The following is a 16,611-nucleotide window of genomic DNA, read 5'->3' on the forward strand; positions in this document are numbered from 1 at the left end:
GAGGTTGAGTAACAGCAAAGAATAATCTTTTCATGCACTTACATGTGGATAACAAAACTGAAGTTGTAACTGAAATGGAAAGTCCTATATACAAAATAGTGACAGCATTGTATCACAACTAAAGCTATGTCTACACTATAACTTATTTCAGGAAAAAAATTATGTCGCTCGGGGGTGTGAAAAAAAACACACCGTGGAGGGACATAAGTTTCGCCGGCATAAGCAGTCTTGTGGCACAGCGCTATGTCGGCAGGAGAACAAGTAAGTTTACAGTGGCGCAGCTGCATTGGTACACTGCTGTAAGTTTGCTAGCGTAGGCATGGCCTAAGTGTCACAGGCAGGAAATAGTGGTGCTAAATCTTGTGATTTCATTATGAATCTTGTAATATTTGGGTTTTTCCTTAAAGCCTAGCTCCTGGAGTCACGTGATTATGGGAGACTCTCGGGGCGGGGGTTGTTTGTTTGAAAAAGTAAATTTCTAGCTTTCAGGGTTATTAAAAAAAACTTGAAAATATAAATACCAATGGCTAGAACACCAGCAGATAGATTAAAAAAGCCCAAATATTTTTTAAAGTGTGATGATTTTTTAAGCCAATCTCACAACTTTGGAAGACTGATTCATGAGTTTTGAATACTGAGGAAATATTGCTTTCCATACCATAATAAAGAGTGAGAGAATTACTTGTAAAAACTGTATTGAAAATCACAATTACAAAATAGTACCCAAGTTTATCTTGGCGCTTTTAAAAAATTGTCCTTAGAGAATATAGCATGTAGAAAGTCAGATAAGAACTAGTCATAAACTAATGGAAAGATAAACCGATGCTCTAGGTCTACGTGTTGGAACTTCACTTTTCCTGTTTCTCCAGATAAAAGTGGAAGAGATATGTTCAGTAATACCAAGCCAAGCTATTACAGAATTTGCAAATACTGCTTCCTGTGAAGAATTAAGGTTTAATTAGCTAAAAAGGAAGTGTCCGGAGGGATGATAACTGAGAGTTGGTCACCCTGTCTCTCTGATGAGATTATCCTCTGTACCTCTGAACTTTATTATCCAAACAACAAGTCCATGGTGTGACTTGCAGCCTACAATAATCTTGTACTCATTTTTACTCATGCAGTCTGTCAGAAGGCCCAAAGCTATTTGCAGAGCAGCACTAGATACGACTGACCATTGCCTATACTAACTGTGCATGTATAAACATTTCTACTGAGACATTGAATTCTAGACAGTTGAGTCCTGAGCCAAAGTCAAAAGAAGTAAGGGTAAGTGTTTCAGTGGGGTTTGGATCAGGTACTTGGTTACTTTTGCTTAATATTTTTTGGTGCTATGTTTTCTTTAAAATGCAGGGACCTGATCGTTCTAGGAGGTTCACATTCACATCGCTTAGGGGTGTCTGAAGACAAGAACAATAATTTATTGAATACACAGACATCTACAAAGAGCCGTAAAGGGTATGCCTAAACTCCAATTAGACATTCACGGCTGGCCTGTGCCAGCTGACTCGGGTTCGCCAGGCTTGGGCTGCAGGGCTGTTTCATTGCAGTGTAGACTTCCAGGTTGGGCTGAAGCCCAAGGTATAGGACCTTGTGAGGTGGGAGGGTCCCAGAGCTCAGGCTGCAGCCCAAGCCCAGAAGTCTACATTGGAAATCCCAGGGTGTACACATGGTATGATAATAAATAACCTATTTATTTGTACTGAGCTGCTCATGTACATGTATACCATCTTCAGTGGAAATCAAATGTTGTATTGATATAGCTACCAGACAAATTAATTAATTCTATTAACCTGTTAAAAAAGATGGGTCTGTTTCTCTACTGACCTGCTCCTTGTGAAGTGATTTCTCCTGATCTGGAGTGTTTTACAGTCACTTTGCAATAACTTTTCATAAGCATAAAATGACCACACAAGGTGCAAGGCAGTGGAGAATCAGACCTGCGGAAACTGTCTTAACCGGACAAAAGCAAAAGGACTAAAAGTCAATGAATGCTTCTCTGCATCCTGTTTCACCATCTTGCACTAAGCATTAGCATATACTTATTCAGGATCCAGATATAATAAAACTGCTCTTAGAGAGAAGTTGTATGGTGTAAAACAATGTCACTAATAGATACTCAAGTACCGAAGAGGCATTCGGATGCTACGATGAGGGGGTACCATGTAAGTACCTAAATAGGTGGGTAAGGAGGTTCAACTATACCAGGGATCAGCAGTCTTTCAGAAGTGCTGTGCCGAGTCTTCATTTATTCACTCTAATTTAAGGTTTCACGTGCCAGTAATACATTTTATTGTTTTCAGAAGGTCTCTTTCTATAAGTCTATAATATATAACTAAACTATTGTTGTATTTAAAGTAAATAAGGCTTTTAAAATGTTTAAGATGCTTCATTTAAAATTAAATTAAAATGCAGAGCCCCCCGGACCTGCGGCCAGGACCCGGGCAATGTGAGTGCCACTGAAAATCAGCTCGTGTGCCGTCTTCGGCACCCGTGCCATAGGTTACCTACCCCTGAACTATACAGACGCTCCCCTGGGTTATGCAAACCCGACTTACGGAGATCTGTACTTACGGAAAAAGTTCCATATGCATTTTTTTTTTTGGTGGCACGTAACTGTCGAGTATATGTTCCCGACATACACAAAATGTGACTTATACAAGACATTCCGGAATGGAACACTTGTGTAAGCCAGGGAGCGTCTGTACACAGACAATTGGGAGTGGGCAGGAGGTAGGAACAAATGAAGAAGAAAAAGATGAGGGGGAGCATTAAAGGTTGATATTTAAGATGGAATGAATGAAGCGAATGAGAGAGAGGAGACGAAGCTATATGGATATTACTATTATTTGTCTTTTGGTAGTAACTAGAGAGCCACAATGAAACATGGAAACCAGTGATATATTCACAAATAATCACAACCCAGCTAGATGAAAAATAAGCATTCACAGATTCCAAGGCCAGAAGGGACCATTTGATTATCTAGTCTGACCTCCTGTATGGTAGAGGCTATAGAACTGCCCCAAAATAATTCCTGGGGCAGATCTTTTAGAAAAACATCCAGTCTGACTTAAAAATGGTTAGTGATGGAGAATCCACCACAACCCTTGATAAAGTCCTCCAGTGGTTAATTGCTCTCACTATTCAAAATGTACATCGTATTTCCAGTCTGAATTTATCTAGCTTCAACTTCCAGCCAACGGATCAGACCTTTTGTCTGCTAGATTGAAGAGTCCATTATCTAACATTTGTTCCCATCTAGGTACTTATAGACGGTATTCAAGTCACCTCGTATCCTCAGATCTTTCATTAAATGTAATTGTCCATTCTAGATGACTCAGCAGTACAACATTATTGCAAGCTTTCATGATTTTGGGATCCTTACTGTAAAATGCCCTAGTATTTCTTTTTTGATTAAGAAATAGCAGGTCCAGTTCCTTGGATTCTTTAAAGCTACTATTTTCACTGCTGAATCTAGGTGTGTTTGTTCTAGTTAGTTAAAGATTTAAGCCATGAAAACTCATCTACTGGATAGTCCATTGAAGTTTTGTCATGACTGCAACAAAATCAATTACAAGTGAGGAAACACCACATTTAAAAAATTGGCCTAGCTATTGTCAAACTGAGCTTCAAACACTTTTAGGGTATGGCTACACTTGAGAGTTGCAGCGCTGGTGGAGGCTTTCCAGCGCTGCAATTAGTAACTGTCCACACCTGCAGGGCACATCCAGCGCTGCAACTCCCTGGCTGCAGCGCTGGCCGTACACCTGGGTCTGCTTGGGGAATAAGCATTGCAGCGCTGGTCGTAAAGTGTGGCCACACACCAGCACTGTTATTGGCCTCCAGGGTATTAGGAGATATCCCAGAATGCTTTTAACTAAATTATTCCCTTTGTTTTGTTATGCAGCCTCTCTTTGTTTTGTTGTGAACGGGGCTCCGGGCTCCGGGAGCTGCTTATCTAAAAAAACAAACACAGCTCCTGTTTGCTGTGATCAATCTGTGAACAATCAAATGAGATATCCCCCTCCCTCCGTGATTCACAGGGGTTGAGTGTTTGCTTTTTGCTTGACCAGTAGCGAGAAAGGGAGTCGGCAGCTGCGTATCTGGTCTGCAGACTTTTGCAGTTAAAGAGTAAGGGGTCAGAAAAAGTTTCTGATTTTGCAAGTCAGGGAGCCGATACACAGTGTTGGCTCCAAAAATCCACTCTCTCTCTCTCTCCCCCACTCCCTGTCACACTACACTCCACCCCACCCCCATCTTTTGAAAAGCATGTTGCTGCCACTTGAACGCTGGGATAGCTGCCCATAATGCATCACTTCCAACAGCGCTGCAAATGCTGCAAATGTGGCCACACTGCAGTGCTGGTAGCTGTGAGTGTGGCCACACACCAGCGCTGTCCCTGCACAGCTGGACGACCAGCGCTGTAACTCCCAGCGCTGCAACTCTCAAGTGTAGCCATACCCTTAGACGTATTACATAATTCCAACAGCAGCATATTTTTCTTTAACCTGCTTAAATTAGAGCCTGGAGTCAGCAATGTATACATGACATAAAAAGAAAAATCACCAAAAGATGTGAAGACTATGAACGTATTTTAAGTTTTATATCGATAACATAGTTATTCCTGGCTAAGGAACTGCGCTTGCAAGGAAAATCTAGAACAAATAACCTAACACTAAACTATAATGTAATAATCCCTCACATATATATACAGCATAGCACTTCTCATCTAGGAATCTCAAAACATTTCACATTACTTAAGATTCACAGTACACCTATGAGGTATATAATTATTACTATGTTGACGTCAAGTTGGGTAAAATGATGTACAGAGAGGTCAAGGAGTTGGGTTGCGCTCCTGCAAATCTGATTTGAAGTCAATGGGAGTTCTGAATGCTTAATACTTTAGAAAATTAGATCCCAGCTAGCCCAGGAAGGGCACTCAAAAATTAAGACACCTAAAATTGAGTACTTTTGAAAATCTGCCTTGAGTGACTTCCTCAACTTCACACAGTGTGTTAGTGTCAGAGAAGGGAATAGAGTCCAGAAATCCTGATTCTCTGTTCCCTTCTATAATCACAAAACCATACTCAGGTAGAGGACTCTTGCCTAAAAGGACCACTGTTATGTTTTACCCAAATTAATTTCCACTCCTTATTCCTCTTGCAACAGAACATCTGGCAAAGAATGTAAAGAGTACACAGATGTTCATCACATGCTCATTTCTGCAATAGGTCAAACTGAAACTTTCTTTAGCTCATTTCTAAACATCTGTTGGGTTTTGGATAATTTCTAGTAGTAACCATCTCCCTTAATGAGAAAAACACGACCAGAAACTCGAAAACCCTGAAAGACACATGTTTAAGTGTCAGTGCAATTAGAGCAGGCTAGTTTACTTGTACTTCAGTTTCCAGTAGTAGACAGGATCATCTTTAAAACTATTTTGTGTTCCCAGTGCAGAATAGGACACTACCATCAAAGCCACCGAGAAGGAATTCTTATGATTAATTGATTATTTAGTATATGAATTGGTCTGGAATCTTTGCTGCATTACAACTTTTTCATTTGGCTTAGAAGAGGAGCTCTGATTTAGAGGTTAAAGCACAGGGCTGGGAATCAGGTTCCTTGGGCTCTGGTCTCACCTCTGCTATTGACTTGCTGTGTGACCTTATAGGGTAAAATTTTCAAAAACATTTACATGGAACCTAAGTCCCATTTTCAAAAGTGACTTAGGCAGTTAGGAGCCTAAATTCCATTGGCTTTTAGTGAAACTGAGGCTCCTAAGTCTCCTGGGCACATTTGAGAATGTTTCTCTGTGCCTGTTTCCCCATTTGTAAAATGTGAGTGATAGCTCTGTCTCCTCCACCTGGACTCCCTCCCCAGCTACACATCAGAAATGTTTTATATTAAGTCCTGTGTCTGCTGGGACAGGGCTTCAGGAGTTCAGGGCCCAGTCTTGCCCGCATTTGGAGTTGAGGGTGCTCAGCACTCTGCAGGATCAGGCCCTAAATTTGCTGTGGGGATATTCATGTAGTGGAAATTGCACCATTGACTTCAGTGGGAGCAGGAGGAGAACCATGGCTATGATCAACCCCCCCTTCTCACCTTCCAAAAATGTAGAAATAATCTCAGGGAAATTCCATGAGGGAAGCCCTACAGAATTTTCCTCCCTTTTTCCCTTCCCACAAGGTTTTCCACAGCATGAGGCAGTAGAGTTTTCATCATGAGGGACAGACAGGACTCAGGTGCGGTAAACTGTCAGGGTGTTATTTATTGATTGCTATCTTTTACAGAGAGGAACACAGCCTGAGCCGCCCAGTGCCACACAGGGTGTGTGTGCCTATATCCTGGCTCAGATTAGACAATCCTGGAATGGATCTCCCGCATGATCTAGTCTTGAAGCTTCTTGATATAGAGAGTTAGTACGCAGCAAGCAGGAAGTCAAAGAACACTATGGAACTTTTAGTGCATCGTCGTAGGGACTACACAGCCAGTTAGCGCATAGCTGGCTAGAGTGCCACAGAGCTCCTGTGCACTAACTCTCTGTCGAGACAACCCCTTAGTTGTTTGATTTAAAGAGCAATCTAGTACCGAGGAACTCAACACCTCTCTTGGGCTATTGGGATATTTAAACAGTTCTAGGGTGAGATTTTCAGGGGTCCTCAGTGTTAGTCTATCTCTGCATCTACTGAAGTCAGCGTTGGCCTAACGACTTCGGTGACTTAGGTTACTTTTGCAGTGGCTTGTACAAAGGAAGCATGAGATAGAACTGAAATTATGGACTACCCCCTAAGTGGTAAGATGGTGACATACACAGCAACACAGGGTCACTATGCCCTGCCCCTGAGTGCACCTGCATAGTGGCTAACCATAAAATGTCCGTAAGCTAAAGGAAATCCTCATATTAACTAAAGATCAAAACAAAAGACATGCTTAAATCTGTCTGTTTTGTTCCACTAAAGTGTTGATGCCCTTTGCCAAAGCTGGGGACACAGCAAGGACAGCTCATTTACAGGCAATATTTTACTTGCACGAGTCCCCAGGATTGAGAAATGACAGCCACTGTGCTGTGCCATACAAACGGTGCCAGATCTGAGCCTAAGTCAAAATTGCTTTTGTCAAGAAGAGCACAGTATCTGGAATCATCTCATTGGCTACCAATGGCATCACTCCCTTTCCTTGTAACATTTCATAGCTTTTCAGAGCTGCAGCTGCAGAAAAATCTTGCCTTTCTGGCAGTGTGCAAAATGGCTGAGCATATCAAATAAGCTTAATTGATAATGGCAACAAGTCTTGGGCAATCATATGTGAAATTCTCTCTCCTCTCAGATGTTGTTGGATGAGCGCTGGCACAGTCTCCTTCCCTTACAAACATTTCAGATACTGTTTCTTGCTTTTTTGGCTAGAACTCTCACTAATACTTGGAGAAAGGCCAAGATATATTATGGGCCCGGGTTATTTATTTATTTATTTACTTTAACCTTCCCTGATTCTCCTCGGACAAAACACTGCTTGATTCACTTAAAAAAAAATCCTCTAGCTCACTTCTCACTTTCAGTTCTCATTGGAGGTTTGGGGTGATGTCAGGAATGCTCTTAATTGGCACATTGTGAGACAGCATTCTCGTGACAGAGGTCACATTCATTTCTCTTGCACCCAGGCTAATGGACTTTTTACAGAGTACAGATGCATACACATGCTGCTAGACGCTTGCTGTCTGAATTGCAACAGACAAAATCTCCTCCATGCAAGAGCGCTTACCTTTATGAGATTTTTAAGTGGTGGCATTGTTCAGAGAGCTGGTATATATCAAGATAATACATTGGGAAACAAACTTTGAAATTCTGAGCAAACACCAGAGGTATTCAGAGGCTAGAGGACTGTGATAAAATTTTGATCTGGATCCACATTTTCTCATGATCCAGGGTTTTGGTTTAGCACACTGAGAGATGAAAGTTGGCCATGAAAGTGAGATCAAGATCTGAATTTCCTGAAACTTCTGGGGTGTTTGGATCTGGGGAGGGTGTTTCAGGCCCATCTGTAAAGTAGGCAAAATATCACTAGCCTCACATTAAGAACATAAGAATGGCTATATTGGGTCAGACCAAACATCCATCTCACCCAGTATCCTGTCTTCCAACAGTGGCCAATGCCAGGTGCTCCAGAGGGAATGAACAGAACAGGTAATCATCAAGTGATCCATCCACTGTTGCCCATCCCCAGCTTCTGGCAAACAGAAGCTAGGGACAGCTTCCCTGCCCATCTTGGCTAATTGCCATTGATGGACCTATCGTCCATGAATTTATCCAGTTCTTTTTTGAACTCTGTTATAGTCTTGGCCTTCACAACATCCTCTGGCAAAGAGTTCCACAGGTTGACTGTGCGTTGTGTGAAAAAAATACTTCATTTTGTTTGTTTTAAACCTGCTGCCTATTCATTTCATTTGGTGACTCCTAGTTCTTGTGTTATGAAAAGGAGTAAATAACACTTCCTTATTTACTTTCTCCACACCAGTCACGATTTTATAGACCTCTATCATAGCCCCTTTAGTCATTGCTTTTCCAAGTTGAAAAGTCCTAGTCTTATTAATTACTATCCATACTATACTTGGACCTATTCTTCTGTTGCAACCTCTTTCCATAGTGGATTTAAACTGCTGCATTCCCCACCAGTCACAGCCTATGTGGTTACTTATGTCTTTGAATGTCTGCCTGCTATCTCATTGTTATTGTCACCCTAATGCCCCCTAGGGGCAATCTTAGAATTAGACCAGTTTTGCCCCCATCTTATAGTCATTTCCTCTAGACCACATTTCCCTGGTTTGCTTATGACAATGTCATGGGGGACTGTGTCAAAGCCTTACTAAAATCAAGATATATAACATCTACTCCTTCCCCTTACCCAGCAGGGCATTTAAGCACATGCTTTACTTTAAGTATTTGAGCAATGGGACTTCTTATATGGCTGAAGTTAAACACACGCTTAAGTGCTTTGCTGGACTGGGGCTTTAGCTCCAAGAATTTCACTTCGAGCTTGGATTAAACTCTTAGGTCCCACTGGACTCACTACGATTGTGAGGCAGTAAAGCATACAGAGTAGATGGATATATTTTAAGGAATGACAGTTACTTGAAAAGTGAAACCATGGAATAATTTTGTAAAGAGAAGTAATTTCTAATAAATAACTTATAGGCATCTTATCCAGATCACATGTTCCCTGCACAAAGGGTAATACACTCTAGTTATGTTTTATTATTATACAGTAAAAATAGGCAAGGGGTCATCAACCTTCGGCACGCGGCCCATCAGGGTAATCCGCTGGCAGGCTGCGAGACATTTTATTTATGTTGACCGTCCGCAGGCATGGCCCCCCACAGCTCCCAGTGGCTGCGGTTTGCCATTACCAGCCAATGGGAGCTGTGGGAAGTGGCGCAGGCCACAGGGATGTGCTGGCTGCCACTTCCCGCAGCTACCATTGGTTGGGAATGGTGAACCACGGCCACTGGGAGCTACAGGGGGCCATGCCTGCAGATGGGCAACATAAATAAAATGTCTCGCGGCCCGCCAGCAGATTACCCTGACAGGCTGCATGCCGAAGGTTGCCGACCCCTGATATAGGCCATTTCCATTAAGTACTTCATTTGTTGCATTCTCTCCTCTCCCCCTCCCTCCCAGCCATTTCTTCCCTCTCTCTTCCCTACATAACACCTGATTTGGATAAAATTATTTGTAAACCTCTTCACAGCTGTAAAAGGAATTATCTAATACAGATATTTTTAAAATCCCTAATATAAACAGGAAGTGAAGCTTTTAATTAGACATAGGAGAAAACCAGATTATAACAAGTGGCCATGGGGCTAAAGAGTATAGAGTCATTATGGCAGCTATTTTCCTGATGTCTGTGTGGATTGAAGCCAGCTACTTCTTGCTCCTACTGAAGAATCAGGTTAATCAAAATGATGACAGCCAAGTGGAAAAACAGCAGGATTCATTTAGCCCTTTTTGCCTCAACCCCACATGGAATTAAGAAGTTAAAGTAAAAATCAGCAAGTCTAGGGGGATCAGGCCCTCATGTGACAAGTCCTGTCTAGAAAAGGTTTCTATTAATTTATCATGATTGTCGATCAACTAATTCCTATTCTGAAACAATGGTTTGCTCAGGAACACTGCTACTCCCTCTTCCTTCCCTCCCCCACTGCCCCAGCAGAAAATTATAGAAATGTCTCTTGATTAATAAAGACTTAATAATACAATGCAGCTGACATTATGCCATAAGACAGGTTACTCAAAGGCTGAAGGGAAGTTTTGAACTGAGGTGCCTTTAAAGAATTTGAGGGATTTGCATATAATTCTGTTCTAAGGTGGTTGGATTTGGTTTAGGATATTTTGCTTTATTCCAAGTTTCTACTCACAGGATTCAGTTCTTTTATACAGCCCACACATTTGTAACTGTTTATTGAGCTTAAGGACAGTGGAAGTTTTATAATTGACTTTGTGACACTGGCTGTCTAGGAGGCAGCTTATATCAAGTCTCTGGGCCCTAGTGAACTCAGGCTAGCTTAACTACAACTGCTCAGCGCGCGCGCGCGCGAGCAGAAAGCCAAAAGCAGTAGTCAAAGCACCCAGCGGGGGAGCTGTCTCTACTCCACCTCCTCCCCTCCTGTGGGGAATAAGGAATAGGGAGCGCGGCGCGGCGCCAGCAGCGCTGGGGACTACACTGGTGCTTTAGAAGCACCACACAGCAGCCAGCGCTGCAGTGTGTTCACACCCTGCTGCAGCGCTGCAAATTTGTAAGTGTAGCCAAGCCCTCTGACAAATGCATAGCTGGAAACCAGTCCAGTTCACCTGTGTGTTAGTATAATTGAAATAGGTATTAGCGTTATAAGAATGTGCTTAGACTTTATGGAATGCTTGTAGGATGGTGCATGTATTAATCCTACTTCTAATATCAGTATCCCATGTTATAAGGTAAACTATAAAAATGTTTGCTAAGAGTGTAAAGTCAAGGGAGAAGTATTAACAAGTGTAAAATGCTAGTTTACCACAAGAGATGTTATCTCCTCCCCCACAAAAGAAGGTTTACAGCCATCAGACACGCTATTGTGGACGAAAGACATTGTTGATTGCTACCTCCACACCCCTGAACAAGTCCACAAGTTCACACTTGTTACTGGGTGGGTGAAATGTAATTATAGAACATGCAACCAATTTGGGGGTTTTGCCCTGCTTCTTGAGTCTGCCCTGAGGTTGGCACTCATGGTGGTGAGCCATTCCAGACAGTGTGACAGACTTAATGAGAGCAGAAGTAGGTCCACTGGCACAGATTGCTTTCTTCAGTAATGTTAAGAGTTTATGTGTATGACGCAGGCTAACGATGTAAGGTTAAATCTCTGTGGTACACCCCTGAAGTACAATCTCACAGAATTGTCTTGGAATGAGACATTTCCCTGTGAAATCATTTGATTTGCGTTATCTGTTTGCCCATCTACAGAAACACCATGCACATAGAGGATTTCCATATGATATAGTGCAGAACCATTTGATAGCCCACCTATCACATACCTACCTTTGACTGCTTTGCAGTGTGCATGGAGCATTGTGGTAACTAGGCATGGCTTAGCCACATTTAAGGACTAGAACGTTCTACATGGAAAAGATCCAATGCCTTGCCAGTTGGCAGGAGTTACCACTGGAGTTGGAAATTCAACCCAAGAATGAGTGGGCTGGGTACAGATTACAAATAAGGACCCCTCATTGTGCACACTGATTGTGTTTGCATACTAGATAGTTTTACTAACTCCCTATTGTTTCTGTGGTGAAGAAGGTAAAAGAAAAGCATTGATCTGTCCAATCTTGATACAATGCATATGACCCTGGATAGCTAAATCCAGATTATCTGGATCCATTCCCTGAAGGGACAGAGGTGAATCTGCCATCTCGGTGTTAATGCCACACCCCACTCTGCCATTTCTGTATAGTGGGGGATCTGTGGCTGAGGAGGGGGCAAGCAGGAGGGGAGAGAGTAGATGTGATGAATTGGCCTTTCTGAACAATTTATGAATTCTGATTGATATTGTAAAGCTGTATTATGAAAATCTGCTATGGCATGAGTGCCTAGATGTATGTGGATCCACCCTTAGTGACAGACCCTGTAGCAGATATGCACCAGGCAGATATAATAGAAGGTGATTAAGACTCAACAACCCTATTCAAGTGCAAACATCTGGGAACAATAAGTGAGCTGCATCTTTAGAAAACCAGTTTAGCTGGCTCTTGTGAAGGGAAGGAGGAAGGTAAGAGCAGTGGAAACTTACCAGGAATAGAACCAAAGAGACCGGGTAACCACAAGGAGATTAAACAAAGAAACACACAAGAACTGAGGGGGCCAGATAGGAAAAGGAACTGTGGGGCAGGAAAGAGCAAGGTCACAGAAGCTAGACAGGGCTGGATTAACCTTTTGTGGGCCTGGCCCCAAACATATTTGTGGGCCCCTATGGCAGGGGGGAGTCAGTCCCCGGAGCGAGGGCTGGCCAGGGGCATGGCATGGCATGGCGGCCCCACTCTGCCCAGCCCAGTGCAAGGGCACTATTTACAAACTGGCAGTTGCCAGGCGCACAATGGCCTGCCCAGCTCTGTATTGCCAGCGTGTCCCTTCGCCTCGGGGATGGTCCCATGCCGCACCACACGTCCCCCATGGCCAACACTGGAACAACCCCCAATTCCTTATGGCCAGAGGCCCCCCCAGACCCTGCCACAAATGCACAGCGCCCTGCACAACACTACCCCCGCCCAGAGCCCCACCACAACTGCCCAGCACCCCCCACAGAACCATCACTCTCTAGTGCCCCAACACAGAGATCTTCCCTGCCCCCTCAGAGCCCAGCACCCCCACCCAGGCTCTTCAGAGACCTACCCCACATGCCCTGTCTCCCGGCCACATTAACCGGCCCTCTGGGAGGTGACTGTGTCTGCTGGGCTGAGCTTCCAGTGCAGCCAGGGCTGGTCTTGGGGTGGGGAATTGCTCTGGCCCCTCAGGAGTGGTGCAATCAGCCAGGCCTAGGGCCTGTCTCAGCTGGGCTCCCTCACAACCCAGTTGCTTGGAGGGGCCATGTCAAGCGCTCCCCCGCCCCCCGTCCCAACTGGCTGAGACTGGCCAGGCTTCTGCACAAGTCCCAGGCGGCTCGTCTCCAGGGAGACAGGTGGGGCCCCACAGGTGGTGGGAAGCAGAGACTGCCCAGAGGCAGAGGTGCACTGGGGTCCGGCCAGGAGGCCGAGAGAAGCTGGCGGGTGGGGCCAGGAGGTGGAGAGGAGCCCTCAGCAACCGGCAGGCAGGCCGAGAGGAGCAAGTGGTGGGCGGGGTGGGGGGGGCAGACTAAGCCAGTGGGCTGTCAGGATCTCAGGGTACAGTGCAAGCAGAGCAGGACAGGGCTCCTTCTGAGCATGGGCCTGACCCCATGGCCCCACTGGTCTCCAGGAAAGAGAAATCAATCATCATGTAGCATCCTCATGGAGAAGGAAGGGGTACCCTGCCTGCTTTCCTTAGCCAAGATGGCCTTAACAACTCTGGACAACCTAAGGGACCCGGAGTCCAGCCCAGAGAATGTCCAGGAGTGACACAGGAACATGTGATAGCATTTATTATGTTGTACGATCTGTCCTCTCCTGTGCTTTACATGATTAAGTATAAAAGAGCATAAAGGTAGTAGACTGTTCAAAATGTGTATGTGTGTTGATTGCTTTGCAACTCTGCATGCCCTGCGAGTATTAAACTGTAAATAAGATATTTCACACCTTTGCAGAGGAGTCCTGGGAGAAGGATTGTTGAAGTAACTGGTGTATCTCAGGGGTCAGCAATAATCCTGGCATGTAGGTGGGCTGAGGAACCCCATTTTTAAGCAGGGGTAGCAGAGTCAGCGCGCAGGCAATGTGCCAGCGACGGAACCAGTGTTGCAATCTGCTGAGGCATCAGCAGCTTAATCCAGCCCAGTGGATCCAGAGCACAGTGGCTTGTTATAGACATGTTGTGCCATGGAGACAATGACTGAGCCACATTTTCTTACAGCAGTTAATCATAGGTAAGATACTTGATCTCTTACATTGACTAAAATGTAACTGCGCCATTTTGGCTGATATGTTAGAATAAATACCCTACGTCTTTGTTTGCTGTATAATGATGTATGATAAAGTAAGTTTATATGACTGCTCTCTGTCCAGAATCCTGGTAAAAATAAGATGTGAATCTGATGAGGCACGGAAAGCAAAACTACAAATGAAATCAAAGGGACTGTATTCTCTCTAACTAGGGTAACCCTCCTCCTGTTAAAGCTCACATATCTTGTGGGGACATGCTTTCCTCTCCTAGCCAGTCACTCACTGTAAAATTTGTTCTAACAACAGAAGGGATACATTTAACTTCTATTTACACAAGGGTTAAAGCAGAGCGAGTCTATTACTGTTGCTCTTTTAACGATGAACTGCATGATGAATTAAAGGACAGGAGAAAAAAGGGAAATAGAACAGATTAAAAAATTGGATTAGAGGTTTGCAAAAGTCACGTTACTTTGTTCCTGAGCAATGGACCCTTTGAAAATGAAAGCAGCCATTAACCATCTGGTTTACTACATGATTAACTAAAAACGTTTCTCTAAAAAGGCCAGGGCTGGCTTGCACTCATAACTACAGTTTATTGGTCCATTGGCACTAGCATGCCTAAACACAAGGGAAAGTCAATACTGGATCATAGTACTGCAGAGCTAACACCTGGAATATATTCTCTAGAGTGAAAACAGCAGGGAACTGACCAGAAATAACCTCTCTCATATTATTGCTTCAATTAGACCAAAACAACTTTCCCTTTGAAAACTTAATAATAAACATTGCAGGTCATTCACTTGTTTTGAGCCCCTTTGGGAAAGTCGAGCACATGGAACCCCTTAGCCAGCTCTTTGCTGTCATAGAGACAACAGGCACAAATCAGAACAGATATTGATTTTAATTGGAACCAACAGCACCTACATGCTGTCTTAATATCCACATCTTCCTGTAAACAAAATACATTTAAAAAATAGCCTGGTTTGTCCTGTCAGGTTGATTAGACAGAATGAGGTAATTCTTTGCATAGAGAACAATTATTTCTCTTTTGAGGTTCACTGCTTAAATGGATATACACTGAGAATCCCTAGGCAAATGTAGGTACATACTAGCACCACAGATTAAAAAATTGGTCATACAAACTAAAGCAGTTATATTCTCATGAGCAGTCAGGGTGTAGGAATTACTAAGGTTTCTTTAATTACTTTCACTGAAGCATAAGAGGTATTTCTTGGAAATGGAAAGAACTAGTAGTGAAAAGTGAATATCTACTTAAAATCAAATTATCTGGGACTTTTTTGTCCACCCCTGGGTGAAATCAGTTCTCCTCAAAACCTTGTAAGTTCATGGAGTCTTCCTTTCCCTGACTAACCTCAGATGTAATGTTATTTCCATTGAACAGATACAACCCACCCCCAGCTTTTTCATGTAAATCTCTTTCCCATACAGCATGTTAATTCCCGCAAGGGAAGTGAGATGAACAAGTGCCATAGTTCTTCACTTAATTGCTGTGAAAAGTAGAGTGCTAGTAACAAGCTGTTCATCAGAGTATTAAATCTTGGCAACAAGCCCCTCCAAGTTTGCAAGCATTAGTCTGTTAGTGGTACTGTCGTCCGCATCTTAAGCCTGCAGTGCTGGATGCATTGGAAAAATCCTTGGCACTGAGTCAAATGAGGTGGGGCTTCAAGCAACTTTGTCACAGGACTCCATAACAAACAGCAACAAAAATAACTATAGCTGGATGGATTCATTTACAGAAATAGCTTACATTAATGAATATGTATACTTTAGCTAAGTGATAACAAAGGGAAGATCTTATTGCTGCCTACAGGTGTCAGTATAGTGTTCTAGTCTGTATAGGTTTTTGTACTGCACTTATTAGTATCGTAGCTGAGTACCTTCCAGTAGTGAATTAAGCCATGTGACTACACATCAGTCACATGTTATTTGCTCTCTCATACTCTCAGAAGAGGGAGAAGTGTGTGCAGTGCAGTGTCTTGTTTTGGTAGGTGTGTCTGTGTATTTTTATGTGTTTAAATTAGGGCTGTCAAGCAATTAAAAATTGTGATTAATTGTGTGATTAAAAAATTAATTGTGATTAATCGCACGATTAATCGCGCTGCTAAACAATAATAAAATACTATTTATTTAAATATTTTTGGATGTTTTCTACATTTTCAATTATATTGATTTCAATTACAACACAGAATACAAAGTGTACAGTGCTCACTTTATGTTTATTTTTTATTACAAATAGTTGCACTGTAAAAAACAAAAGAAATAGTATTTTTCAATTCACCTAATGCAAGTACTGTAGTGCAATCTCTTTATCATGAAAGTTGAACTTACAAATGTAAAATTATCTACAAAAAACCAGAATTCAAAAATAAAACAATGTAAAACTTTAGCGCGTACAAGTCCACTCAGTCCTACTTCTTGTTCAGCCAATCTCTCAGACAAACAAGTTTTTTTTTTACATTTGCAGGAGATAATGCTGCCCGCTTCTCATTTACAATGTCACCTG

Source organism: Mauremys reevesii, linkage group 3 (genome assembly GCF_016161935.1).
Source record: "Mauremys reevesii isolate NIE-2019 linkage group 3, ASM1616193v1, whole genome shotgun sequence".
Classification (NCBI taxonomy): domain Eukaryota; kingdom Metazoa; phylum Chordata; order Testudines; family Geoemydidae; genus Mauremys; species Mauremys reevesii.